This window comes from Ursus maritimus, unplaced genomic scaffold, assembly GCF_017311325.1.
Source record: "Ursus maritimus isolate PB19 unplaced genomic scaffold, ASM1731132v1 scaffold_1, whole genome shotgun sequence".
Classification (NCBI taxonomy): domain Eukaryota; kingdom Metazoa; phylum Chordata; class Mammalia; order Carnivora; family Ursidae; genus Ursus; species Ursus maritimus.
This window is the reverse complement of record NW_024423343.1, coordinates 59,849,769-59,876,902: the sequence shown is the minus strand read 5'-3', so window position 1 is coordinate 59,876,902 and position 27,134 is coordinate 59,849,769. Positions and strand designations below refer to the sequence as shown.

The window sequence follows — 27,134 nt, the reverse complement described above, 5'->3', positions numbered from 1 at the left end:
GCTGAAGCACTTAGTATAGCGCGCGTGTGCTTGTTAATCAGAAAAGCTTTCTTGTGTTCTGTTCACTGGAGTTAAGTAAATTCCAAAGCCTTGAACTAGTTTTGTTCTGAAATGTGACCATTTTGATGATATGCGCACATGGTGGGCTCTCATTAACCTTTGTCAGGTTTAAGCAATATTTAATTCTAACTGGCGTCATTTTCAGTTGGCCATTATTTAATTTATTGAGATTGACCAGTGTAATATATGGTTTTCAGGATTTCAACACAATTTAGGGATTTTTTGCAATGCAGATATTTTCCTTTTGCCCAAGGCAATAATAGACAGGGATGCAAACACTGCTTTAAAGACGGTGTCTGCTGATTTACATATTTTAAAAGTATTAAGATCAAAGGTAATGAGAATTTAATCCATATGGCATGCAGAAGATAAATAAGAATATTAATACTGTATCAAATACTAATTAAAAGAAACACATGGATCTAATTTTAAGAATGTAACACAGCGATGAAATACTCTTTGTAAAGTTAAGACCTGATTCTTTTGTAAAAAGGACAGTTATGGTGAGTTGGGTTTCCCCCCTCAGGGTGAACGACTGGCTGGTTCATATATATAGCTTTCATAGAATTATGATAATAATTATGAGACAGTGATTGTGCTTTAACAGTTTACAAAGTGCCTTCACGTCTTTTTTTCTTAAAGCAAAATTTTTAGTTCCTAGAACTCTTACCCTGATTTCAGTGAAGTGGAAATGTGCTCATAGAGGCAAATGACCCCGGACCTAATATCAATTTTGATCTCAATCTTAATCTCCCTCTCTTCCTCTCCTCCCACTCCTTCTGCTCTAGTGATGATTACTCAGAAGGGTACAGGGAAATAAGCACTTTCATTCATCTAGAGTAATGGGTGTGTACATTGGTATATTTTTAGACTATCTATACAACTATCTATAGACTATCTATATTTGTATACTTTATACTAGCCATCTCACTTCTAGGAAGCTACTTTTAGGAAATAATCAGAGATATGGTCAAATGTTTATACCTAAGGATGTTTGTGGCAAGTGTAAGTGAAAAATTTTAATAAACCAAATGTCTAGCAAAAGAAGGGTGTTTAAATTATAATGCATCTTACATGATGTAATATTAGGGAGCTGTTAAAACCATGTTTACAAAGACTGTTTACAGTTACCAGCAAGTGTTTATATTTAAATGTTAAAAAAAAGTAGAATAAAAGATATATGTTGTAATTTTTCATATATAGTTATGTACACCTACATATTTATATTTATTTTATCTGTGTCAGAGGTCAGCATATATTTTCTGTGAAGAACCAGATTGTAAATATTTTAGACTTTGTGGGTCATAGGGTCTCTTGTTCAGCTCTGCTGTTGCAGGGTAAAAGCCACAGGGACAGTACATAATCAAATAATCATGGCTGTATTCCAATAAAAGTTTATTTAGGGACACTGAAATTTTAATTTCACATAATTTTCATGGACCACAAAATATTATTACACTTTTGAATTTTTTCATCCTTTTAAAAATGTGAAAACCATTCTAAGTTCATAAGCCATACAAAAACAGCAGGTTTGGCCCAAGAGTTATTATAGTTTACCTTATGGAAAGAAATACCTTAAAATAGTCAATTACCTCTGAGTAACAAAATTGTAAGAGGTCCTTATTTTCTACTTTAATATTCTTACCTATGTGTTCTACATTTTCTTTTTTCTTTTCTTCTTTTTTTTTTTTTGAGTGGGGGGAGGGGCAGAGGGAGAGGGAAAGAGAAAATCTTAAGCAGACTCCATGCCCAGTGCAGAGCCCGACTTGGGGCTCGATCTCAAAACCCTGAGATCATGACTGAGCCAAAATCAAGAGTCAGATGCTTAACTGACTGAGCCATCCAGGCTCCCAGGTGTCCCTCTACACTTTCTATAGTATGTACGTAATACTTTAGCAATAGAAAGAAAAGAATACACACTATTTTTTTTAAGCACTTGGTAGCATTTCATGAACCTCCCTCCATGTGGCTTCACGCTACTAGGACACAGCCGCCCCACCACACACATACCCTTAATCTTCTCCTCAGCTATTCTACTAAAGAATTTGGGCTTCACCACGACAGGCTGTTTGGGGAGTTTTCCCTTCCCCAAAACTTTGTAGTAGCCCAATCACACCCCAACAATGATAGGAGCAAGCTCCAGTCTTGTTTTTGGCAGCATTTGCCCATGTCAGCTCACTGACCAAGGTCCACAGTTTGTCAAGGCAGAAGCTCTTGTTCCTGTTTAAGTGGTCATGCCTCAGACCAAGTTTTCTGAAGTGACCTGGGTACTATGTGTCAAAGTTGATCCTGTGGTAATGCGTGACACCAGCATTACCCTGGCCTCCCACATGCATCCAGTGCTTGCCGATGTGGCCGTGGCTCTCGTGGTCCCGAAGTTTCCTGGTTGTCCTCAGTCTGCATGGCATGTTGGCAGCCCAGACAAAAGAGCCACATTATTTTTTAAAAGAAAGACCGTGTCCAGGTTTAACAAATGGTAAGTGGCAGGGGCAAGGTTTGAACAGAAAACCTTTTTACCTTGCCCATTGACTCCTATAATCTCATGGCTAGAAGGATCTTTAGAGATCTATGAATAGTTCAACCCTTTAATTTACAAAAGAAAGTGAAGACTCCAAAACTTAACAGCTTGCTCAAGATACAAGGCAGTCAGTGTGAGAGTCCCAGCTGGCCCCAGTCTTACAGTCTTACAGACTCCATGTACAGTGCTCTTTTGACTTCCTCCATAGGCACATTAGATGTAGGCAGGATCAGTGCGTTTGTTTGTTTTAATCTCCAAACCACTTTTATTTTGTGTGTACCCTTCCCTTTGTGGTTCCTTTTATAAAAATACCCACAGCTGGGTCTGTAAGCTAATATGTGAAAACACCAGAAGCCTGGTGTCCTAATAAACCTTTATAAAAGCACCCCATATGTGGAACAAGGTAGCTAAAAGAAGAAACATTCGTGGAGTCAGCTTTGTCAAAAGAAGAGTCCATTTATGAAGGCTTGGTGAGGTGGTTCACTGTCAGCCCTCGTCTGTAAGAACATGACCCTGACCACCCCTCTCCATGGGAGCTTCTCTACTGCCCCAGGTCCCATCCAGGCCTTTAGAGCTTCTCCTAGTTGGCCTGCTCTCTGACTACAGTCTTACCTAGTAAAAGGGCAGAAAACTAGAGCCAAAGGTCCTGGGTTCTGGTCCTAGTTTCTACCTCTTCGCTCTACAATCCCAAGAATGTTTTAAGGAAAAACACTTGGCTGAAACTCTTGTCTTTCATTTTCATTCACTAGCCAACATTTCCTGATCACCTAGAATTATATCGAGGCCACTTTGCTAGGCTGGGCTGGGACAGAAGAAGTCAGTCACTGCTGGCTCTCGGTTTCAGCAAAGTGGCAGTAACTCCCCTCTCCACTTCCCAGAGAGCCAGGTATCCAAATTAAATTATCTATATGAAGTACTTTGAAAACTCAAACACTATGCAAATGTGAGAGGCCATTTTTATTATGTGTCTTTGCTTCTTGCTAAAGAGTCAAAGGCGAGAGGCTAAGGCTTTCACAATGTTTAACCAGTGAGGGAGGGCAGAGGGAGGCCCTGAGAGAGTTTCAAGATCTCAGGTTTCTAGAAGTAACGACAGACTGTCCTCAGGTCTTTTCCTCCCACTGGCCTATCAATATGCTAACACAAAGAGCTGAAGGCAGCGCCTATGGAAGTTAAGTCACTTCTGGGTTGTGTTTAGTTTAGATTTGTACGTGTTCTAATGGCTCTGAATTCATATCCCCAGGATATTAGAAATACCAACTAAAAAATTAAAAAACAAACAGATTTCTATGCTCTTATGACCAAAAGAACAAATTTAGAAAACCTTTTCCTATTCAGATAAAGATTTATGGTATTTTTAGGTTGTAGAGGGGAGGCAGGTTATAAAGGATAATTCTAGCAGAAGTGAAACAAAGGTCAAGGATTTAACCACTCTTTAATATTTTACCATATTCACCTTATATGGGTTATATACCCTGTGAGGGGCTAATGCATGTATATAAAACTGCATCTTAAAGAAGACTGCATGGTCCTTTATGATCACACATATGTTTAATTACAAGATGACTTCATTGTAAGGCTTTTGCTGGCAAGTAATTGCACACCTAACTCAAACTAGCTGAAACAATAAAGAGGATTTATTGGCTCACTTAATTGAAATGTCCGGGGTACATGAGGTATGACTTGGTCAGGACTTCAGGCTCTGTTCCTTGCAATTCCCTTAACTCTGCCATCTCACATAGGTTAGCTTTATCCTCAGTTTGGTTCCTCTGAAGATGGCAAAAAGGCTGGCAGCAGTTGTTGACTTTACATCTAAACAAAACTCTATTCACATGGAGCTAGAGCCTCCGTGTTCCAGAATTTGACCGACTGCCCTTAACCAATCTCTGTGGCCAGAGGACTACTGTAGACTAATTGGCTGGTGCCTAGGTCGTATGCCTCAGTGATAGTAAGGAAGTGAATGGGGTTACCCTGACATAGACCTGTTAGGGCGCATCCCTGGATCTGGGGGTGGCCTCCATCTCTCCCAAATAATGACGGCTATGCATTATGGAAGGTTTGGAATGGCCTTGGAGGAGACAACAGTGTTCATTGTATCAGTCATGGTCCAGTCAGGGGATGGGAACCACACCAATTACTTTAACAGAATTTAACAACTCTTTAGTCATTAACCAACATTAAAGAACTGAAAAGGCAAAAGGGGAGCACTGTAGTATCCCAGAGATAAAAACGTTAGGAAGCAGCTACCACTCCTAAAGCTTGAGGAACAAAGAGAAGCTGTTGTGACTGTTAGAACTTAGGCTTGGATTTGGAGCTGAAGCCCAGACCTCTGAGTAGGGTCATGTCCAGCTGGTGCTGGTGTCTGAGGGAGTACAGTGAGGCTGCTTCCGCTAGCATGAGACACAGCAAAATGGAACTAACCACAACTGTCGGAATCAAGCCTCACCGCCAGGGTGAAAGTCTGTCACTGTGCTGATGATGACAGGTGCCAAGAAAAGCAAGAAGAAAATGTGTATAGCTGCTGTAGTCCTTGTTACTGTAAATGCTCATTAAGATATAACTGATGCTTATCATTTCCTTATTCCTTACTCTATGATCTCTCAGTCAAGATCTCACCTTGTTGAGATTCTTTACCTGGTAAGGTAACCCACACTTCTTTCCTGAAGGGTCTGAATCTTCAGGGGTTCTTCATATTTCTACTTACTGTTTTTTGCCATTAACTTTTACTATTGGACCCGGAAGTAGTGAGAGGTACCTCAAAAATATCCTGGGTTCCAGACAGAGTCCCCTTTGTCCCCATTATGTAGCCCCAATTCCCTGATAATCAGCATCAATCCATCCTGCAGTGTAATCTCTTTCTTTGCCTGATGGTTCAGTGGCATAAGGGGTACAGAATGCCAAGTGGCAGTCTCATCTTCTAATCCAGTGGCACCATTGTGGCCTCCCCTGGTGGAAGCATTCCTTTCTTGGGTACCTAGACCTTCGAACCAGGAAAACTCAAAGTTGTGGGGACAAGAAACAAAAATTCTATATAAAACTATTTTAATCATTTAGAAGGTAATTTAAAAATCAGAGTAGATCCATTATCTCTGATTTATTACTCCCTTGAAAATACATTTTTATCTCAAACTTTAATCTCCTGGCAGGCAAAGTCTGTGACTGGTTCGTGTTTGTATGTCCAGGGGAGCCTCTTATAACACCTGTATCCGAATAGGCAGTCAGTAAATGCTGGTTGAATGTGTAGGTAGATAGGTAGCTAGATATGGCCTAACTGGTTAGTATCAGAAGACTAAAAATCTTTTCATTTTCATTTTAATATTGCTAGCTCACGCATGAAAGCTCTGGATTCAGTCTCTGGATTCATGAATAAATTCTAGTAATCTGATTCAGCAACCCCATTTATGAGTATTGGGTTGAAGATTACAAGTATAGTAGGTCTCTATTCCCTTCAGAGTGTCATGGCTTTTGGGTAGTGTTTAATATTACTGCGTACTTTAAAATGGAAGATCTTAAATTTTAGAAGATTCATTTTCTTGCATGTGACTTTAAACAGGGAAACATTTCATTAGCTCCTCTTCCCAAGTCCTGAGGAGCTCCTGAAATGTGAACCAAAGCAGTCTCCCGCTGCCCGGAGCTCCTCCGCAACCTCAAACGCTTAATGAAAATGTTTTCCTTAAACCTCAAGCATTTCCAGATATTAAATGTGAAGAGGAAAGACTTTGCAAATTTTTCTACAACTGCAGGGTATGTGGAAATGTGTGTGTGTGCACGTGCACATGTATGTGCATGTGTACACGTGTGCACATATGCATGTACGTTTTTGCTGTTTAATACTTCTGACATAAATTTAATATTATTCCCAAACACTCTCTAAACACAGCCGTATAAACAATACCTATTTGAGGTATTATCAAGGGTTCATTAGGAAGAAGTAGGAGGAGTATATATCCTCCCCAAACACAGCCAAGCTGTCAGCCTGAGAGAAAGTAGATTCTCACATACACAAGGTCACGATGCCCTTAGGACTGTAATGCCTGGAGACCTAAAATGGGTTGTTTGGGGGAGGACGCATGGGTGGACAAAAGGGGTGACCAAGCAGTTTAATTTTAATTAGACTGATTTTACTAAAGCACAATTTTAAGGGCTGGCCTGGACTTTAAAATAGAACAGCTGTTCTGCATTTGAAATTTCATCCTCTCCTGAGCTGCTGTGAAGTAGTTTGTTTTAAATAAATAATATCAAAAGTAGTTCCCTGTGAGAAGGTATTGGAAATTTAGTGAACATTTTCCGTTAAAGGATTTCAAAAGCTTCCTAAGGTAAATATAGTGAATACTCTTAATTCCTGCTAAAATGTGCATTTTACATAATTTATACTTCGTTAAAAATATATTAAATATCCTAATCTGTTAATATATTCACCGTATTATCCACACTTTGCACTCATTTCTCTGAACTAACTGATAAAATATTCACGGTGTTCACTTGTAAATCTTGCTGTAAAGAGTAGATGTTATGGTCTCAGTAAATAGACCCCCCACACACACACACGTCCCCCAGGAATTGTGCTGTCCCCCGCTGGTGGTGGCATTACTGAAGGAGGCCCAGACAGCTTACTGAAGGCTTGTATCTTTACTAGTAGGCTCCAAAGAGCTTAGCACTTTCTTAGAAAAATGACTTTGTTACAGAAATTCTATATAGTATAGGGAACAAGTTATTGTTTTTAAGAAATTCATATTCTATTGAATGGAATTTTCTATTCTAGTCCATAAATCCTGGGCAAACTAAAAGTTTATGGTTTGAATGTAATTACTCAGCATGTTTATAGAGCTTGTCACTATAGAAGCAACTATTCGTATAAAGGCAGTAAAGTACACTTCTTAGTTGTATAATAAGATGGAGAAACTATGACTAGCAAAGAACTGGAGAATCAGCATCACCAGATTTAAAGACTTGTAACTTATAAACAATACTCTTTTGGGACAAGATCTCTTCAAGTTATTTGAGCACAATGGGGCACTGCCAGTTACAGCCCCAATAGTTAATGCTTTGGGGGGGGTGTGGGTGTGTGTGTATACATATACATATATATAAAAATAAAACATTTTCAAACACCCAGATGAAAAATAGTACAAAAACACCCCCATAATAATAGGTCTTAATATCTTACCCGATTTGAATTCATGTTTGGTTTTTTTTAAAGTTCAAATACTGGGGCACCTGGGTGGTTCAGTCGGTTAAGTGTCCAACTCTTGATTTCAGCTCAGGTTATGATCTCAGGATTGTGAGATTGATCCCCACATTGGGCTCCATGCTGAGCATGGAGCCTGCCTAAGGTTCTCTTCCACCCTCTCCCTCTGCCCCTCCCCCCTCTTAAAATTTTTTTTAATAAAAATAAAAAAATAAAAGTTCAGATACTATTGAAATCCTCCATTACCCTATCCCAGTCCTATTTTTCCTCTCTTATTCCTATGGTAATCACTATCCTAAATTTTCATCCTCTAGCATGTTTTTAACTTTTTGGTAAATGCGGTCCAGGGCACACTACTTCAAAATCCATGGAACCTTGGCATATTAAATATGTCAAGCTGAAGGAATTTGAGAAATGGCATGTGCAGGAAGGACTTTCTGTCCTTTCTGTCCTTTCTCTGAAGCAGGTCATCAAACCTTCGTGTGAGAGGTACCCTCCCTTTACCAGAGAGGGATCTGACCCAACATGCCCTTGCTAAGTTTCCCCAGTGTGCCACACTTGGCTCACCTTTGTCCTGCCACATCTTTCCACAACTTTTCACTCTTCAACAAACCTAGCATAAAAACAATCAGGTTAACCATTTCTTCAGGTCTTTATTTTTGTATGAAGGCTCCTGTGTCTCATAAAATTTATATTTAATAAATTTGTTTGCTTTCCCCCCTCTAATCTGTCTTTGTCAGTTTTATTTTCAGACCCCGCCAGGGACCCTAAGAGGGTTGAGGAAAATTTTACTTCCCTACAGTAGGCAGAAACCAATTTATCCTGAAACTAAAGAATCTTAGACTCAGAGACACTCACTCCCATTGCTTCCTCCCAAGACCCAGAAGTTGTCAGGGCCATTGTCAAAGAAGCATCCTGCACAAGAGGCGGGAAGTCTGGAGCAACACCCAAGCCTGGAGTGCATAATCCTGGGGCTGCCAGGACTACCTCCATAGCCTCACAGCTCCCAGCAGCCAGAGATGTTGTGCCCCTGGCTCTGATCTCATGATATTCAATCATGAGGGAAGAATCTGCTTCCGGCTGAGGGGCCATGGCCCAGGCTTCTCTGGAACCCCTGCTGAGAGAGGTCAGTTGGTCACTCTGCTATTCATGGACAGAAGTGACGGGGTTGTGATGCTTAAAGAATCTTTTCTAAACTTATTTTTTTAAGATTTATTTATTTATTTATTTATTTATTTATTTATCAGAGAAAGAGAGAGAGAGAGAGTGTATGAGCACAAGCAGGGGAATGGCAGGCAGAGGGAGAAGCAGGCTCCTTGCTCAGCAATGCGGAACTTGATCCCAGGACCCTGGGATCATGACCTGAGCCAAAGGCAGACACTTAATTGACTGAGCCACCCAGAAATCCCTAAACTATCTTTTTTCTTAAATTTGTTGACCAGCCATGCTAGAGAAAAGATGGATTTATATTTTTATACCTTCTATAAAAAATGTATTAAAAATTGGAGCCAAAGAGAATGGTATTATAAAGAGGTGTCCAATAGTTACATTTTTTCCTCTGGATTTTGTTTGTGGTATTTGTTGGCTTTTAAAAATTTATAGTTGTGATTTTTTTCTTATTCAAAATTAATATTTAATTTTGTATCTAGTTTATATTTATAATTTTACATTCTTTTTCTTAAAGAAGACCCCCCCCACCCACAATTATTTAAGTTTCAGACCCCACCAAAGATTACATATATGAAAACATAATTAATGTATGTTTTTAAATTTCATATAAATGCAGATTATATTTATTACTCTGCAAGTTTATTTTTCCCTGTAAATGTTTCCAATATTTGTCCATATTGATACTTGTAGCATTATTTCATTAATTTTGTGACTGCAACATCATCTCTATTCTCTTTTTCATTGACATTTAGGTTGTTCATGAGTTGCACTATTACAAATGACACTGTGACGGGGTGCCTGGGTGGCTCAGTCAGTTAAGTATCTGCCCCACATCAGGCTCCCTGCTCAGGGCAGAGCCTGCTTCTCAGAACTCTCCTCCCCACTTGTGCTCGCTCTCACTATCTCTGTGTCTCTCTCTCAAATAAATAAATAAAATCTTAAAAAAAAAATGACACTGTGACAGATGTACATGTGTCCTTATATACGAGCACAAGACAGTTCCTGGGTTGTCTGTTTCTCTAGAAACAAATCACTGGGTCACACAAAATGCGCATCTTCTACTGTTCAGAATATTGCTAAATTGCTCTTCAAAACTAAAATACAAATTGTACTCATACCAGAAGACTATGAGCCTTCCTTTTCTCCATGACCTCACCAACCCTTAGGATTTTCGTATTAAAAAAAAAATTTTCCAGTCAGAAACACACAATGTATCACTTTCTTTGCTTGTCTCTGACTAATAATAAAGGTAAGCACTTTCTCATATGTTAATGGTCATTAGAATTTTTTTATGAACTGCCTAAAAAACATGTCTTTTGTCCATTTTTCTATTGGGCTGTCTTTCTTTCATTGATTTTTCAGAATTATTTCTACACTATAGATATTACTTTTTACAAGTTAGATGCATTGCAGATATATTCTCCTGGTCTGTGTCCTGTCTTCTGTATTTATATATAGTAACTTTTATTGAACAGATGAATTTAATTTTAACATAGTTTTATCGGTTTCTTTTCTTTATAGCTTATGCTTTTTTTGTGCCTTAAGAAATCTCTCTCCAAGCTCATAAAGATATTAAACTTTTTTAAAAATTTTAATATTTTGTGTTTTACATGTTAGGTACTCACTCTACCTCAGGTTTCTCTTTACGTATGACATGAGAGAGGGATCTAGTTTTCTTTCTTTGTATATGGATAACCAGCTGGTCCAGCTGTACCTGTTGAATAGTACATCCTTTCCTCAGTGATTTGTAAGGTAGATCATATTCCTTTCCTATTGCTCTCATGACAAATTACTGCCAATTTAGTAGCTTAAAACAACACAAATTTATTATCTTACAGTTCTTGAGGTCCAGAGGTCCAAAATGGATTCTGCTGGGCTAAAATCAAGGTGTTGGCTAGGCTGCATTCCTGGCAGAGGCCCTAGGGGAATATTTGTTTCCTGGTTTTTTTCTGGCTTCTGGATGATTCCTGCATTCCTTGGCTCATGGTCCCATTCTTCCATCTTCAAAACTGGCTGTAGCCAGACTAAGTCCTTCCCATGGTGCCATCTCTCTGACACTGACTCTTCTGCCTCCCACTTCCACTTTTTAGGAGTCTTGTGATTACATTGGGCCGACCCAGATAAACCAGGATAAGCTCTCTATTTTAAAGTCAAGTCAGCTGTTTAGCAAACTTCATCCCATCTACAACCTTAAATTCCCCCTTAAAATGGAACCTAACATATTCACAGATTCTGAGGAGCAGAATGTGGACATTGTTGGGGTAGGGGTGGAAAGGAGGGAGGTGGGTGGGCATTATTATGCCTACCCCATAGATAAGGCTCCAAGTCTGTTTCTGGGCTTTCTGTTGTCCCACTGTTTTGTGTACCCCTGTGCCAATGCCACGTTTCTTAATGACAACAGCTTAATAATAAATTTTGATATCTGGGAGACACGCTCCATTGCCCTCCACACACAGTGGTGTTCTTCAGATTTGTCTTGAATAGTCTTGCTCTTCTGATCTTCTATATGAATTTAAGATTCGCTCATCGAATTGCATAGGAATTAGGCTGGGATTTTGCCCTAAATATGTAGTTTAAATTGGAAAGAATTTCTGTCCTTGGAAGTAAAGGACATTGTATTTATTCAGTTGCTTCAGTTTGTCTTTTATATCATTCAATAAGGTTTATAAAACATTTTTCCTATAAAAGTCTTTCATATCTTTCCTTAAAATTTATTTATGAATTTTTGTTAAAATTGTTTGTCTACTACTGCCTAATTACCCCAAAATGTAGTGGCTTACAACAACAACAAACATTTATTATCTCACAGTTTCTGAGGGCCTGGAATTCAGAAGCAGCTGAGCTGTGTGAATCTGGCCTGGGCCCTTCCATGAGATTTAAGATGTCAGTGAGGACAGTAGTCATTTGAAGGCTTGACTGTGGCTGGAGGATCTGCTTCCAAAATGGCTTGGAAGGAAGCTTCAGTTTCTTACTGGCTCTTGGCAGAGGCTTCAGTTCTCCACACAAGTCTCTCTTTAGGGCTGCTTCTTTTAGTGTCTTCATGACAGGGTGACTGGCTTCCAGTCCTAAGAGATCCAAGAGAGAACGGTTGAAGCTACAATACTTTATGTGACCCAACCTTGGAAGTCACAGACCGTTATTTCTGTGGTATCCTATTGATTAAACAGGAATCCCAGGAAGGTGAGGGCACGGTTACTGGAGGCCCTTTTAGAGGCAAGCTACCACACTTAAATTTTCTGTTGCTGTTATAAATGGGATTTTTTTTTTGTATTGTATTTTTGAATTGGCCATTACTGGGATATGGAAACACTATTGATTTTTGTATGTTGATTTTGAACATCAGCTTGCTAAACTCTTATCAGTTTCAATAGTTTGTAGATTATCTCAGTTTTCCTGTATGTCCATCATAGTGTTACAAATAAGAAAGTTTTACCACTTCATTTCCAATTATACCCTTCTTTTTCCTTGCCTTATCATATTGTGTAGAAGCTTCAGTACAACATTGGATATAAGCAGAGTTAATGAGCATGACTGCCTAGTTCCTGACTTTAGAAAGCCTCTAGAGTTTCACCTCTAAGTGTGATTTTTGCTGTAAATTTTTAATATATTTTATGAGGTTAAGCACATCATTTTCTATTCCTAGTTTGATAATACTTGAGTGTTATATTGCATTGAAAGCTATTTCTGCATCTATTTAGATGAACCACAGAACTAAAGTTCTACTTTAGAGCCTAGTTTAGTCTACTTTTTTTTTTTTAAGTTTTCATTTATAGGAGCACTTGTAGGCAGGGATCATTCTACTTAATTAAAGAATTCAGTAAACAGGAAGCAACTATTATGTGCGAGGCATGAAGTATTCGGCTAATGGGAAATAGTTATAAATAAGATAGAGGTAGTCCCTGCCCTCATGAAATTTACAGAAAGGAAGAAAGGCATTTAAAAATTATAAACATGAAAGGAGAAGTCCAGGAGGCAATGGGAGCATATAGCAAAGGAACATAGCTTAGTCCACGGAATCAGAGAAGACTATCCTAGGAAGGCTAAAACTAAGCTTAGACTTAGAGGAGTAGAAGTTAGTCTCATACAATACAGCAGGAAGTGTGTTTCAGGCAGAGGGAATGATGCAAAAGCGCAGGGGAAAAAGTGGAAGAGAATATACAAGGAACTAGAAGGACTGGAAAAAATCTAGTCCACCTGGCACATACTGTACCATTAGCTTGAGGAATAGGCAAGGGACGGGCCTTGAACTCAGACTAAGGACTTGGGATCTTATACTACAGGCATTTTCTGTGATTCCTTAACAGGGCTCCTTGCTTGCTGGTAGGTATTAATTAATGTTTGTTCAAGGATTAAATACGAAGGTCAGTTAGATTTCCTTCTTTCTACGCATCTCCTTGGCAAATGGAAAATCCCCAACACTGCTTCTCAAATAGCTATAGCCATTGCAGCTCCAGAATCCCCACATGGGTATATGGTAGAGACTGCAGGGTGGTGAAAGAGTTGCTAAAAACTAACCTTAAAGCACAGTTAAATTGTAGGCCCACTGCTTCTACTGAGATTGTGTGTTTACTAAGGTGATTGTGGAAGGATGCTAGTGCTAATTATGGGGGAGGGGGCGTGTGCCCAAAGCTGTGCCAAACTGTCATTTGGCTCTGTGTTTGGCTGCAGCCTGCCCTGCAAATTTGGATTTTGCTCAACCATCACAATTTTAGTGAAGCAACTTAACCTCTTTCTGATTCGTTACAAAAGCTATTATTTACTTTATGTATAATGATAACATTGTACTTTTGATGGTGGTGGTATAAGTTAATGAACTATCTTCTCAGGCAAGAATCTTTTATGGCAATTTTAACAAAGCTATAAAAATACATATGTGCAGTGGCAAGGAGCCGAAAAATGTGTGTCATTATAACAAGTAAAAACAACCCAAAAAGTTGAGGATCATATTAATCTAAGAGATACCTCAAGGTTAGGCAGGCAGTCATTGTAAAACAGACTGTTGATTTATAAGTTACCTTTTATCCACTTTTCAGGAAGAAAAAAAAAAAAATCTTTGCAGGGGCAAAGGCTGTTTCATCACAACATAACTTTGTGAAGTTCTAGGACTATAAACAGATTCAAGTTTGTAATGCCTGGAGACACACTACCAGTAGGTCTGGAGGACTCCCAGGAAGCAAAGGGACAAGAAGGGAGCTTCTGGGATTTGATGTCACTCGGAGAAGCAGTTTGGGGAAAGTTAAGGGTGAGGATGTGAAGTTGAGTGTATTAACTGCCGCTTCCTTTCTTAGAAAAACTGCACTGTAGGCTTTGAGGCAAATGTGTGTGGGATGGAGTCAAGCCTTGGAAGAACATTGTTTTTGAGGGATGACGACCTCACCGCCCTTCTCTCAGTCCTTTACTCACCGCCGGGGTCACTGCACTCAGCCTCACATCCCTAGTTCAGCCTGCTCTGAACCATGCCGGGGTGGTTACCCAGTCGGGGCAGCCCCGACCTGCAGGAACCCAGCGAGGACTCTCCTGTTTCCCTTTGTCTCTCGCCTTTCCTCACAATTCCCCTTCTCTCATTTTGTCCGGTTTCTTTCTTCTCTTTTCTTCCTCCTCATCTTTTTCTTTAAAAAATAAAAATCCAGCAGGAGTTGTGACCTCTAGTTCCCCCAGAAAAGTGCAGTAAGTACCCTACAATAGGCTTTCAATATTTAAACCTTCCCTCAAGAAAAATAGTTGTTGTTCTCTCTTGGGGCCCAGGGGAGAGACCAGGTAGGACTTTCTCTTTCACTCTCCCACGGAATCCCTTCCTGAGCTGGCTCTCTGGAGGTCGACAGACCCCTTTCAGCAGCAGCTTGCTTCGGAGGGTGTAAAGTCAGCACTTGGTGAGGGCACATGACCCTTCTCCACAGCTGCTGAACTAGCCCTGGACAGAAGATTGGGAGCCCAGCCTTGCCTGGGGCCCTCCCCCTGACTGCTGCCACACTGCAGAGCCCAAACAGAACTCGGATGGACTTTCTGCTTCAGTGTTTGAGCAAATCTGTGTGTGTGACTAACTCTTGTCCCCCCTACCAGATTGACAGATTCTTGAGAGTGGGGATGGTCTCATTCCACCTCTGGTCCCCATGCAGCAGGGACCCTCAGCCGTCTGCTCCTTTCTTGCATACTCTTCTCCCACAGGAACGCCCTGGTAACGTCACATCACTTCTAAGTTTGCCTTCACCATTCCACTGGCCACTGTCAGGGTTTCCGTGAGAAACGACAATGACAGGTCAAGGCTGGAGCATCACTTTCCTGAATTTTCATTTTATTTAGAATCACTGGTCTCTATTCACTTCTGAATCCACTCTTTGATCGAGGAATCCATTTTTGAAGAGTTGCATTTCTCTCTAGAAGAATCAAGATGGGTACTAGGCTTATCTACACATAGTAAATGACAACAGTAACCGCTATTTCATGAGGATTTTACTCTATACCTACACCTGGGTTAAATGTTTTTCCACATAGTATCTTAAATAAGAAGACATCTTTATAAGACCCCAAAGTCACACAGCTGGCAAACAGTACCACCTAACCTCACACTCAGGTCTCATGGTGAGGAGGGGAAAATTTCTATCCGAAAATGTTATTTTTTATAGAGAGCAATAGCCTTTGAAAAAATTAAACCTCAAAAAGCAAGCTGATTTCCGAGGCACCTGTTTTGTTTTCAGCGTAGTCTAGCAAAAAGCCATTTCATCCTCTCCTGGGCCTGTCTTCCTTTCTCGTCCTCCATCTGCAGTCATAGTCACACAACGGCCCGCAACTGGACCGGTACGAAAAGGTCGCAGCACCCAGATTTAGGGTGTCTTCTCTACCTGCCACCAGGAGCTGGCAAACAAAATGAATCTGAATTTTTTAACTTGATTTTAAACTTCTCATCTAGGATGTGGTTTCCCTGTGGGGCTCTATTTTTTGGTATACCTCCCTCTAACCAACTTGAAAAATATTATAAAATGGAAGTGGAGGAGGTGTGGACACCTTTACCAGAGTTAGAGATGAAGCTTTTTTTTTTTTCTGGTTTATTTTTTCTCAGACTCTGTACACCCATCAACCGTTTTCATGAAGTATTTATTTACCAATTAGTCAGCAGTATGAACTGGTTGATTTAATGATCTCTCCTATGATTTATGCATAACTTTTATTAATTGAGCCTGTGGAGATGCAGGGCGGATATAAATTAGTGTGGGAAATGTATCACTTGTCATTCCTTTAAGCAAATACAGTTCTCCTCAGCTATCTTTGCTGTCTTTTTCCCTTTAAGTTTCTTGAATTTTAGGTAAAGGGGTCCATTAGTACCAGGGAATACTCAGGGATTGGGTATTGGTTTGGACCTTTCACACTTGTTAACATGGTTAACAAGACCTTTTATTGATCTGTAACTTGACTCTTAATAGTTACAGAATTTCAAAGGGAAAAGACAATAAGCTGAAGTTAAAAGGCAACTTAGAATTTCCAGCATTGCCATCAGCCAAACAGGCTGTTGATGAGTTATTTTTAGGCTGTCTGCCTTTGATTCTGACCCTTAGGAGGAAAACTGAGATCAGTTTTCAGTAGACATAAGGTAGTTACCTTGGAAATCTGGGATGCTTTCAACAAGTCAGCATAACTGAGAACACTTCCACCCTTCTCAGCTCCTGAGCCTCAGATCCATGCTCCTGACTGTTCCTCCTCTAATACAGTACTTCTCAAACTTGACTGCACATTGGAATCGCCAGGGAAGCTTTAAAAATGTCCACCTGCCTGGGACCCACCTCCTGAGATTCTGAGATAATTGTTCTGGGTGTGGCTGGCCATTGGGATTACTTCAGATTTCCCCAGATGACTCTCTTGTGCAGCCAAGGCTGAAAACTATAACTCTAAGGATGTGCACAGAAAGGAAGCCTGATAAATACGTCTTACGCATAAATTCCAGCATGTCCTCAAGTTGCAAATGCTTCTGCGAGCCTGAATAATACATCCCAGGTGAACAGCCAAGAACGGTTTCAGGAATCACTTGAGCATGTCTTTCTTTTACGGAGGAGCAAAAAGTCTCTGTTCTTACACCCAGCTCACCTCTGGGGAGCTCAGGACAGGAAGGAGCAGCCTGTATGAACAGTCTGCTCATCGTCACCACCTGCCAGCATTTTCATCTTGACTCAGGCAGAACCACCCTCACTTACATACCCTTCCATGGTTTTCCAGGAGCAAACACTGAATCACACTGGGCACAGGCAGGCTCTCAGGCTCACCCCCTTGTGACATTTGTGAGATGACCAGCCAGTATGAGGGGTACTGTTTGTAGGCAGTGGACCAGACCCAAAGGAACCAAAGCCTACAGCTGTGGCCTCTTCAGCAGCTGGCTCTGAGCCAGCACCTGAGTAAGGCAGTGAGGAGAGTCCCAGCTCTTGGAGTTGGCAGTCATGTGGAGAAATCGGAGAAATCGCACGGTGTTCAGGGAGTGGTCTTCTTATCTTAACTTAGGAAAGTGGCACCGCTGTTGAAGTGGAATGAAAACTAGAAAGTAAAAGCAAGTCTTCTTCTGATACAGACTCTGTTATAACCCACTTACAGATCGCTGCATGTCTTTGGCCTTGACTTTGTGATACGCAGCCCTTTGTTTCGTCCCCTTTACCTTGTGACCTAAGGTTCTTAGGCCCAATCGATTTTCAGTTCCTCTGCACTAGACCCAACAGAAATACCAGGCTGAGAGCAGTACTTTTCACAGCAGGCTGGGCCTCGCCAAAGTGATTTATGTGTTTTTACTTGGAGACTATATTTTAATGCCGAGATTTTTCTGATTATCTCTTTGTGTGCACCCGCTCACCACATGGGCTCTTAATTTAGAAAATATTCAGCAATTACATGTGGAATTGATACTTTACATAAAAGCAAAAATGGTGGCTCTTATGTATGTTACTGAAAAATTTGATGTCTTTTATTTTTCTGGCAATAGAGATATGTGACCCAAAGAAATTGCTCATTATTTTCCATTTTCTGTGAGATGAAAAGTTCTTAATTTAAAAGCAGAGCTGCCCCTGAATAAAGGTCACATGGTGGAAATTTTGGTTTCAGTGGCTCTGAAGACTTTGCGAGGCACCAGAGATACTGCTGTGTTCTCATGAAATTTAATTACTGATGACCCGGAATCAAATCTAAATTTGATTTAAACTAAATCTAAAATTCTTGAAATTAATTCTTATGTCAAAATCAGATATTTCAGGGGGCGCTGGGCTGGTTCCGTGGGTAGAGCATGCGACTCTTAATCTCAGGGCTGTGAGTTTGAGCCCCACGTTGGGTGTAGAGATTGCTTAAAAATAAAATCTTAAAAAAATAAAAATAAACAAATAATAAAATCTTAAAAAAAAAATGAGATACTTCAGCTTCATGAAACATAATTCTTCCAGGAACTGCTACTTTGACACTTGATTATCCAAATATTTAACAGTTTGTATAAGCAACACTTAAGTAAAAGCTTTGGAACTCAATTTGGATTTTTAAAAATGAATCAGTATATTGGTTTTCCGTCTTGCCAAGTCTGCCCAGTGCCAAATAAGCTGAATGTCAGCATGTTAGCTGTCAGGGCACTTTGTGATGTAGAAAAGTAATGTCAACCAACTGTAATAGAAAGCATTTAGATAGCATTGCACAACTTCCTTTGCAAAACAACAGTGCATGACGTGGGTCTTTAAAGTGGTTTTGTTGAATTCACACTTACACAGATAACGTAAAGAAACAACTACTCCCAAACACAGAACCATAAAGGATTTATGTCTTTATTAGCTTGGTCAAAATATGACTCAAACGTGTCACTTTCTGTGGTTAATATTCCTATCACAACCACTGCCCAAATTACAGTGAACTCAGAGGCAAAAGGTGTATATACACATATCTTTGTGTGTATATGTATAATTCATGATTTCCTTTACATATATTTATATGCTTTTATATTTATGTATGTATTATATATATATGATATTATATATATATACATACCCACACACACACAAACGCACACACACAAAGGAAATAGGAGGTTACTGTCCAGAACAAAAATCTTTATAGAGTTACTTTCTTTGAAAACAACCAACAGCATTGGAGAATGAATGTTTCCTATGAATAAAAGGACAAAGATTCAAAATTGAGGTTTTTTTTTTCTCAGAAGTTCTATCTTAATATTTCTCTTTTGAGTAGAAGAGTTGTTACCCAAGCTGTTTGGAAAAACTGGAAATACTCTTCAGTATTTTGTTTTCCATCAAATGAAATTTCTCATTATGCCCACACCCCCACATTAACATATTTCATTTTTAAGCTACCTGTATTGAGGGAGCCAGGCACAAAGCAGACGGCAACCAACCAAACGCTCTTCTCTCCTCACACCAGCTAAGGCCACTTTCTTTAAACTTGGTTCCAAACATTTCCATTTCTATTACCAAAAGTAATGCACTCTATTTTTTTTAATTTTTTATTTTTTTGCCTCTGAACTCTCTGAATCAGCAAAATCCAATTATCTAAAAGACCTTTCTTTCTTTATCTGTACATTTCCCTCCATGAAGGACAGGACATGAAGCTAAGAAAGTCTAGCTTAAAGAAAGGAAGTAAAAAGGAGGGGACTAAAAAAAAAAAAAAAAAAAAAAGTCTGCTGCTCTCTTTTAAACCCAGGCAAGGAAGATGGAGAGAATTTCCTGGAATGTGGGCTGTAGTATCCAAAATGGCTTCTTTCCTTTAGGACCAGGATGCTGCTGGGAAAAACACTTGGCCAAACCGCTTTCTTCACACTCACAGCCCCTCAGACTTTTGACTTTGCCAGGATGTCTTTGTCAATTAACTTGAGAGCATATGTCTGAATATTCAGATGCCACAGAATCCTGCTACAGTGAGCTGGCGGAAGAAAAAGGTCATATTACCACCTTTGCTCTCAACAAAGTGTGAACATCATCAAACTGGGCCTTTGGATCCTTTATTATTTCTCCCTCCCTACTTAGAACTTTTATTTTTTCCCAATAGCCTCAGGCATGATAATTTTTTCTTTTCTGAGCGAAATCTATTGATACAATTATTTAATTTAGGTTTTTGATTGCTCTCCTTGGAGCACCAGCGGATTCCTGTGGATTTAAGAGCTTGAGTCGTGTCAATATGTGTCTGCAATGTTAGACCTTCGCAAATGCTAATCTCATTCCCAGAAGGCCTAAAACTCTCGGGTCTCTGTGTTAAAGGTACATAGGGCCTCTATTATTTCCCATGATGATGCTAAATGAGTTCAAACCCCATTCTCTGAGATCAAAAATAAAAAATCAAAGAGGTGTTGGGTTGTAAACCACACCATTTCACATTTCAGCGGGCGAAAGAGATTTTCTATGAAAACGTGAGGTTAATGACAACAGAGAGGTCAGTGATACAAAGGATGGCTAACAGTCATAAGTTGGCAGGTCCAGTGTGGGAAGGGAGAGGGAGGCAGAGCAGGACAAAAGACTTTTTTTTCTTTTTTGGGAAATTTTCCCACAGCTTTTCGCCAAAGCCTGGAATCATAGAACTTTAGAATTACAAAGGATCTTAGAGGTCATCTAGTGCAGCCCTCCTGATTTACAGGTGGGCACCATACTTTCTGGTTAACTTTCTTAGTATCTCTTCCTCCAGCTTTTGGCTTAAAAAAATAATGTGTATGCACAGAAGACACAAATATTATGTATTAAACTCATTAAAAATGCACTAAGCTTGATAGCATAAATTTAGAGCTTTACTTACCAGCAGAATTCTCTTACACCTACCATTTTGCAATTAACATGCACTCCTCAATTCAGGGTAGTATATTCCATTTTCTAATACTTATTCCACACCAGGCATCCCCCCCCACCAATACACACACACATTATCTTATTCAATCCTCACAGTAACCCTGTTGAAATAGATTTTTTTAATTCCTATTTATACATGTGGAAGCTGAGACATGAAGAGGTTAAATCATCTGTCCAAAATCCCATAGCTTAGTGCTGAGATTTCAGCCAAACCTATCTGAACCAAAGCCCTATCGTAACCACACTGCCTCCTATGTGTATTGTAAAAGCACTCCCACATGTGCCTTTCCGTTGATAGAGGTACTTTTTGAGGACTTTTTAGGTGGGGTGGGGTAGGACTATTTCTAACAAGCTTTATACTGGATTCAGTATGATGGTTCAGGGCCAGCTTAGTAACAATAATGAAGCTGCCCTTCAAAGACAGGATTTAGGTGGTAGTCCCGGTGAGATTCCCATTCTCTGTGCCCTGAGTGAAGAGGAAAGGGAACCAAAGATTTGTAGAAATTTTAGAGAAAGAAGAAACATCAGAATAAGCCCAAAGAAAACTGAGACTCTGAGAAATTAAGAGACTTAATACTATTTTTAGGTTAGGATGAGATAAGTTAATAAATTGGCAAGGAAAGGGAAGAGAGGGCAACTCAAATTTACCAAGCACTTACTTTGTACCAGGCTCCCATGCCAGGTGCTTTTTAAATATCATTTCCTTTCATGTCTCCCTCACTGAAGGCAGGGATGCTTTTTGTCCTGTTTAGTGATTTAACTTGGTGCCCCTCACACAGCCATAGTAGATGCTCAATAAATATCATTGAGTGTTCAAATACGTTAATGATCGAATTCCTCCCCCGTTTTAAGGAGAGCCTTACCATCTCCATTTTACAAATAAGAAAACTGAGGTTCAGTGACCCACGTTCACAGAGTTTACCCACTGACGCCAGAGCCCAAAACTCCTTGCACATATCAGTGTAGAAAAGATACATTTCCAAGCAGATAAACAGATCTGAGTATCAACTTTCACTGCCTCTCTCCCACTTCTTAGCAAGAGCTGGAGAACAAGAGATCTGTCTGTTAGTCCTATGATGTCATTATTCTCACAAAATATGCTGGGATCCACTTACAGTATGCTGTGAAGTATCATAAATAATTAAAAGAGAACTGCACATCTTAAAATAAATGAGCTCCATACACTTGAACATGATGCAGCCTTGGATTTCCACTGTGTTGTTTCCAACTCTCTCTGATGTGCACCCTGGTAGTCATTAGTCAGGAGCATCTGTAAGATTTTCCTATGTCATGAGATGGCTGACCATTTTTCATGGAAAATCCATATTATTTCATGGAGCTCACTGATTTTGTACATTGTGATATTCATAATAACACTGTAACCAACAACTGTTAGTGTTGTCAGCCCAGCATTCCTTCTCCTTCACTTCCTCTGATGTCACCTACTTCTTTTGGGAAATTGTCTCCTAACACACATACTTCACATGGTTCTGATGAGGCTCTCGGGCAAATTATGCTAACTCCTGGTCAAAACGCTGGTATCTGCCCCAGGACTGGTCTACCAGAATTGCTTATCCCCCACCACTGTGATTGGTCAAGGGTAGGACATACGCTTCAAGTTAGGCCTGAGATTTTGTATATGCCTACCTCCCAGCCCCCAGATCACATCTTCTCACCCTACCCCTCCCACCTCCACCACCACTGCAAAGTAGAGAAAGGCTGTATAAAGTAAAAGAGAGCATTGTCCATGCATAGGAAGGAGCAGAGCTAAGAGATGGAGGGAAGGGAGCTGTAGACATGCAAGGGACAGAAGAACAGAGAAAACCCAGGTTACGTGACTTAAGCCCCTGGAACACTGGAAGCCAGCTCTTCCACCTAGACTATTCCATGCAATGTTTCCTGTGTTACATAAACAAATTTAAGATGGTTTTTGTCACTTGAGCCAACAAACATCCAATACATTTTCTAATAGCAAACGGGAATTTTACCTGTGTATTTGGGGAATAAACACAATGGCTAACTTTGTGCCGTGAAATCATTGCCCTGAGGATGGCAGGTCCCAAGCAGCACCCTGCTGTCCCATCAGCTAAGATCTGCCCCTCCTGCACCAACCCCAGTCCCACCTCCTCCTTGCAGACTTTCTCGCTCACTTTTCTCTGTGGCTCGGGGCTGCACCATGCACACACACTCCCCCAGCACATCCGCACCTTCAGTGCTGAGCTGGGTTTACACAGTCACTTTTCTATCTATTTTACTAAAAGTAGCCCAGTAATGGGCACAGAAGGTGATCGTTAAATCCCCATCGGCTACTTGACTGAGTTAAGAGGGTGGTGTGGAGAATGCCTGAGGACAGAGTTGTGCCCTGAACTCCAGAATACTTGTGCAGGAAATACACAGGCTCTGGTGCCTACGTTCCCAGCTGCTTCAGCATTCCCTAGCTGCGAGGTCTCAGGCACATCACCCTCCCAGAAGTGAAGTTCCATCTGTAAAATGGGAGCAAGAACCACCATCTTACAGGGTTGTGGTGAGGAGAAAAGAGAATATATGCCAATCACACAGTCCAGCCCCTAGCATGTAGGTGTTCAGAAAGTGAACCACTACTGTCTTACCTAAAGATGGCCAGGTGGTCAGTGGGAATAGCACAGCCGCTGGGAAGATAAGCTGTCTAGCACAGCTTTAGACAGGCAAGACTAAATTCTGAAACTATTCTTCACCCTCTATCTCTGCAACCCTCTCATTTTTGCCCCCTTCTTGTTTACTGTTATTCTCTAAGGGTATTCCTGGGTCTCCCAGGTCCAGAGAACGTGCCATCTGGGCCTTCAAAGGTCTTCCTTCTCACTTTTACCCTAACCAATCCCTGCCCCTTTCTCAGCTCATCTAATGAATGATCGAGGCTCCTGTGGTCACTGTTGCTAATGAATCCACTCTTCCCAAATATGGTTGCATTTTAGTGGGGATCTTTTGCAGTAAAATTGCCTGCATCCAGGCAACATTTTTCCAATTTATAACACCTATTATTCTCTTGTGCTATATTTTGAAATTATATCTTCTCCTAATGGTGTAATTTATTTACTAAAATTAATTTTCTCACTTTATTAATTATAGGAATGGTTGCCATTAGGGCTTAACTCACCAGCATGACACGGTCAATGCTACTACCTTGAGTGAGTTCATCTCAGATCCAAAGGAAAGAAATTTGGAGTTCCAATTAGTCTATCTATAATTTTGGCTGGGCTTCTTGTAATACTAAAAATAATCTAAGAAGCCCCAACGCACCCATGCTGAGCAGCATCCCTATTTTAACCACGTCCACCTCTTCCACCCCCGCCAAGACGGCTGTCACTTCTGGTACCAGACCTGGGAGAGGGCTGGCCCTTGAGCCCCTCACGTCTCTCCTCCTTGGTGGTCCCTCTGTGGACTGTTACCAGCCCCTGGGGCTCGCTCTGCCTTCTGTTCATCGGAGCCCACTTTTACCTACATTCAGCTGGGCCTCAGAACACAACGTAAATCGGGCAGAACGCTGTTTCTAGCTGTTCCACGTACCTAAGCATTACCGCCTCTTCCTAATTGGACTTGATTTGGCCATGAAATTCCTTAATTCTGACTATATGTTTTCTCCCACCCAAAAGATTCATAAGAGGAAGAATGACTCATTTTAAGTATTTCTTCCTCTGTTCTTTTTTCTCTCCTCTGCCCTGCCCCACTCACCAGGACTACACCATCTGCCCTCCTGGAAAGGGATAAGAAACAATGCATTTTGTAGAAGGCCATCTCCTAGCTGAAGTAGGTCCGGAAGCCATTGTTCTTAACACAGGTTCACCTGCCACAAGCCTATGACAGAAGTTTAAATTTCTTCAGAAATCCGTCTCTTTCCCTTGCCTGCTCATTAGGTACTGTGATCTACCTTTGCCTCGGAGTGACCCTCATGCAATTGGTTTTCTGGCCACACATTTTTCTGCTTAGATAGGAAAACATGACTGGAAAATGAAAATTGGTCTGCGTTTCTGGAGTGTGGTACCAGAATTTTTGGTTGTCTGGTATTGACCTTGCCTTGCCCGCAGCATCGTCATCTTCCCTGGGGCATCTCCTCACTGTCTAGATGGGAAGTAGGGAACACCGCTCTCTCTTCCACTACGGCGTGGCCATAGAGCAGCACTTAAAAGAGGCCCTGCCGCCTGGTGCTCCCGACTGGAGTCAACCAGACAAGGACATGGCAGGGCCGAATCATCAGCGTGGCAGTAGCCAGGCCTCTTTCCATTCTCTGGTTCTCCAGAGAGTCCCTTGATCCTGCCTCTTGTCCAGCCTGGGCTCTCTCTCTGCCTCCTCATCAACTTTGTGAATCCCTGACTTCCTTCCAATAATTCCCTTTTCACTTAAGATGGTCTCAGTTGGTTTCTGATGACTATATATCCAAGACCCCTGACTTACTCTCGTACCAACCTCACGAAGAATGGATCTTCTGGTCAAGTAGATACAATAGTACCTATTAGTGGCAGTTCTGCTGCCAACATTTCTGGCTTTGTGGTTCTGCTGTTTATTGCTCATGCAACTAAAAAGCTTTGCTTCTGATATAATCAGTTGTAATAAGATGGCTAGAGAGAGATCAGGACAATATTGGAATAGAGAACAAACAATTTGAAAAGGGTCTAGTTGTGCAACTTATTTCTCAACATAGCATCTAAACATCATAATCATAGCATTTGGGGACAGCAAAAATGATTGATTTTGCAGAAAATATTTGTTGTTTAATTACAGGATCATATGGGTCTTTTGGCAACCAGCAGATGCCAAAGCAGACTTTAAGCACCATCTTGAGAAACTTGTGATTTGCTTAGTGTGCTTTTAATTTAAAGCATATGGCTTCACATTCAACTGCAGTGTCCAAAATGAAGACATTAGTAATGAATCACTCTATTGGAGAAAACACAGTACTCCCAGATCAGGGTCTTTTGGTCTGTGTACTCAAATGGTTCTGTTTAGAGCCATAAACGCGAAGCAGCTCTCTGCTTTAGCTGGGTGTTCCTGGGATGCATGTGACATCAAAGGGCCTCACAAATTCTCCTGCAACGTACAGTGCTTGGCACCAGGGCCCGCCTCCATCTGAACAAACAAAGTATAGTTTGGTCACTAGAAAGAATGCCCAAAAGACCATTTATTTTATGGCAACTCTTCCTTTTTCAGTCTCTCAGACTACTAGCTTAACCTGAAGATTCATGGCACTTGAGGAATCCAGCTATCCTATATGGAAATTCAGAACTGCAGCCCTTCTAAGAATCACATTTGTAACTACAGGCAGGGGACGCCAGTCCATTGAGACCACATGTGGTCTACCTACTAGTGAGGGACGGCCAGTGAGGAAGTGTAAAGCGTAGTGGTAAAAACATGGGCTCTGGAGTCAAATTTGAATCATCTGGCCATTGAATTTGAGCACAGCATTTCAGTTTCTAGATCTATAAAATGGGGATAATAGTATTATGGGATTTAAATAAAGTAATCCATGTCAGATCTAAGCTAAAATTCTGGTACCTAGTAAGCTATAATAATAAAACCAGCTATTATTTTCATTGTTATTAAAGGCACGATCTATTTCATCTCTGCCTCTTTGCTTCTAGTCATGTCATGCCTTTTCTTAAATTCAATACGTATACATTTACCAAAGTGCCTGCTGCAGTCTGGGTCCTATGTTTTAGATGCTTTTACATCCTTCCAGTGTGTTGTATTGCTTGAAAAATAGAGTTAGTATTCTACTTATTTTCTTCAGTGTCTCCACCCACCCTGTCTTTATTTCACCCTACAAGACTGTCTCCCCCACCTCTGTGACATGTTCCTTAGTCACCTTCTATCCCCTTACTACCCAGTAGAAAGGATTATATCAAGCTAAGGCATAATTATGTGAGCGCTGGGAGTACCCATTTGTCTACACTTTGGACAGTTATGGCTGGCTGCTTTACATTAAAGAAGGGGCATTTCAGAAGGTGTATCCAATCTGCTTTATTCTCCAAAGTGAGCTCGGGGTAGGAAATTAACTGCTCACAAGGATTTATAATAGGTCTTTATATATTAGGCATAGTTATCTGTTGTTAAATATAGATGTTGTTAAATATAGATATACAAATATTTTTCCACTTTATTGTTTGCCTTTCAGTTTTGTTTGGGTGTCGTTATTTGTTTTTGGTTTTTGGCTATTTTTGTTTGTTTTGCTGTTGAAGGTTTCTTGGTTTTTTTTCTCACTTTAATGTGGTCAACTAAAATTTTCTTTTAGATTATCTGCTTTTGGTCTTACTTATGCTTAGAGAGCTCTTTTCTACCCCCATGATTATATATTCACCCATATCTTCTTCTATCATTTCAACAACTGTTTTTAATATTTAGATTTAATATAAATAGTCTTCAAATGTTTACCTTT

The 27,134-nt window shown here is 40.4% G+C and overlaps 1 protein-coding gene and 1 pseudogene across 1 annotated transcript in view; one reads left to right on the top strand and one right to left on the bottom strand.

Moving 5' to 3' along the window:
• Positions 1 to 27,134, top strand: part of MYO3B (myosin IIIB) — a gene marked incomplete at its 5' end in the record, with an annotated part of 368,039 nt that overhangs the window by 316,638 nt on the left and 24,267 nt on the right.
• On the bottom strand, positions 1,876 to 2,468 carry LOC103659549 (annotated as a pseudogene).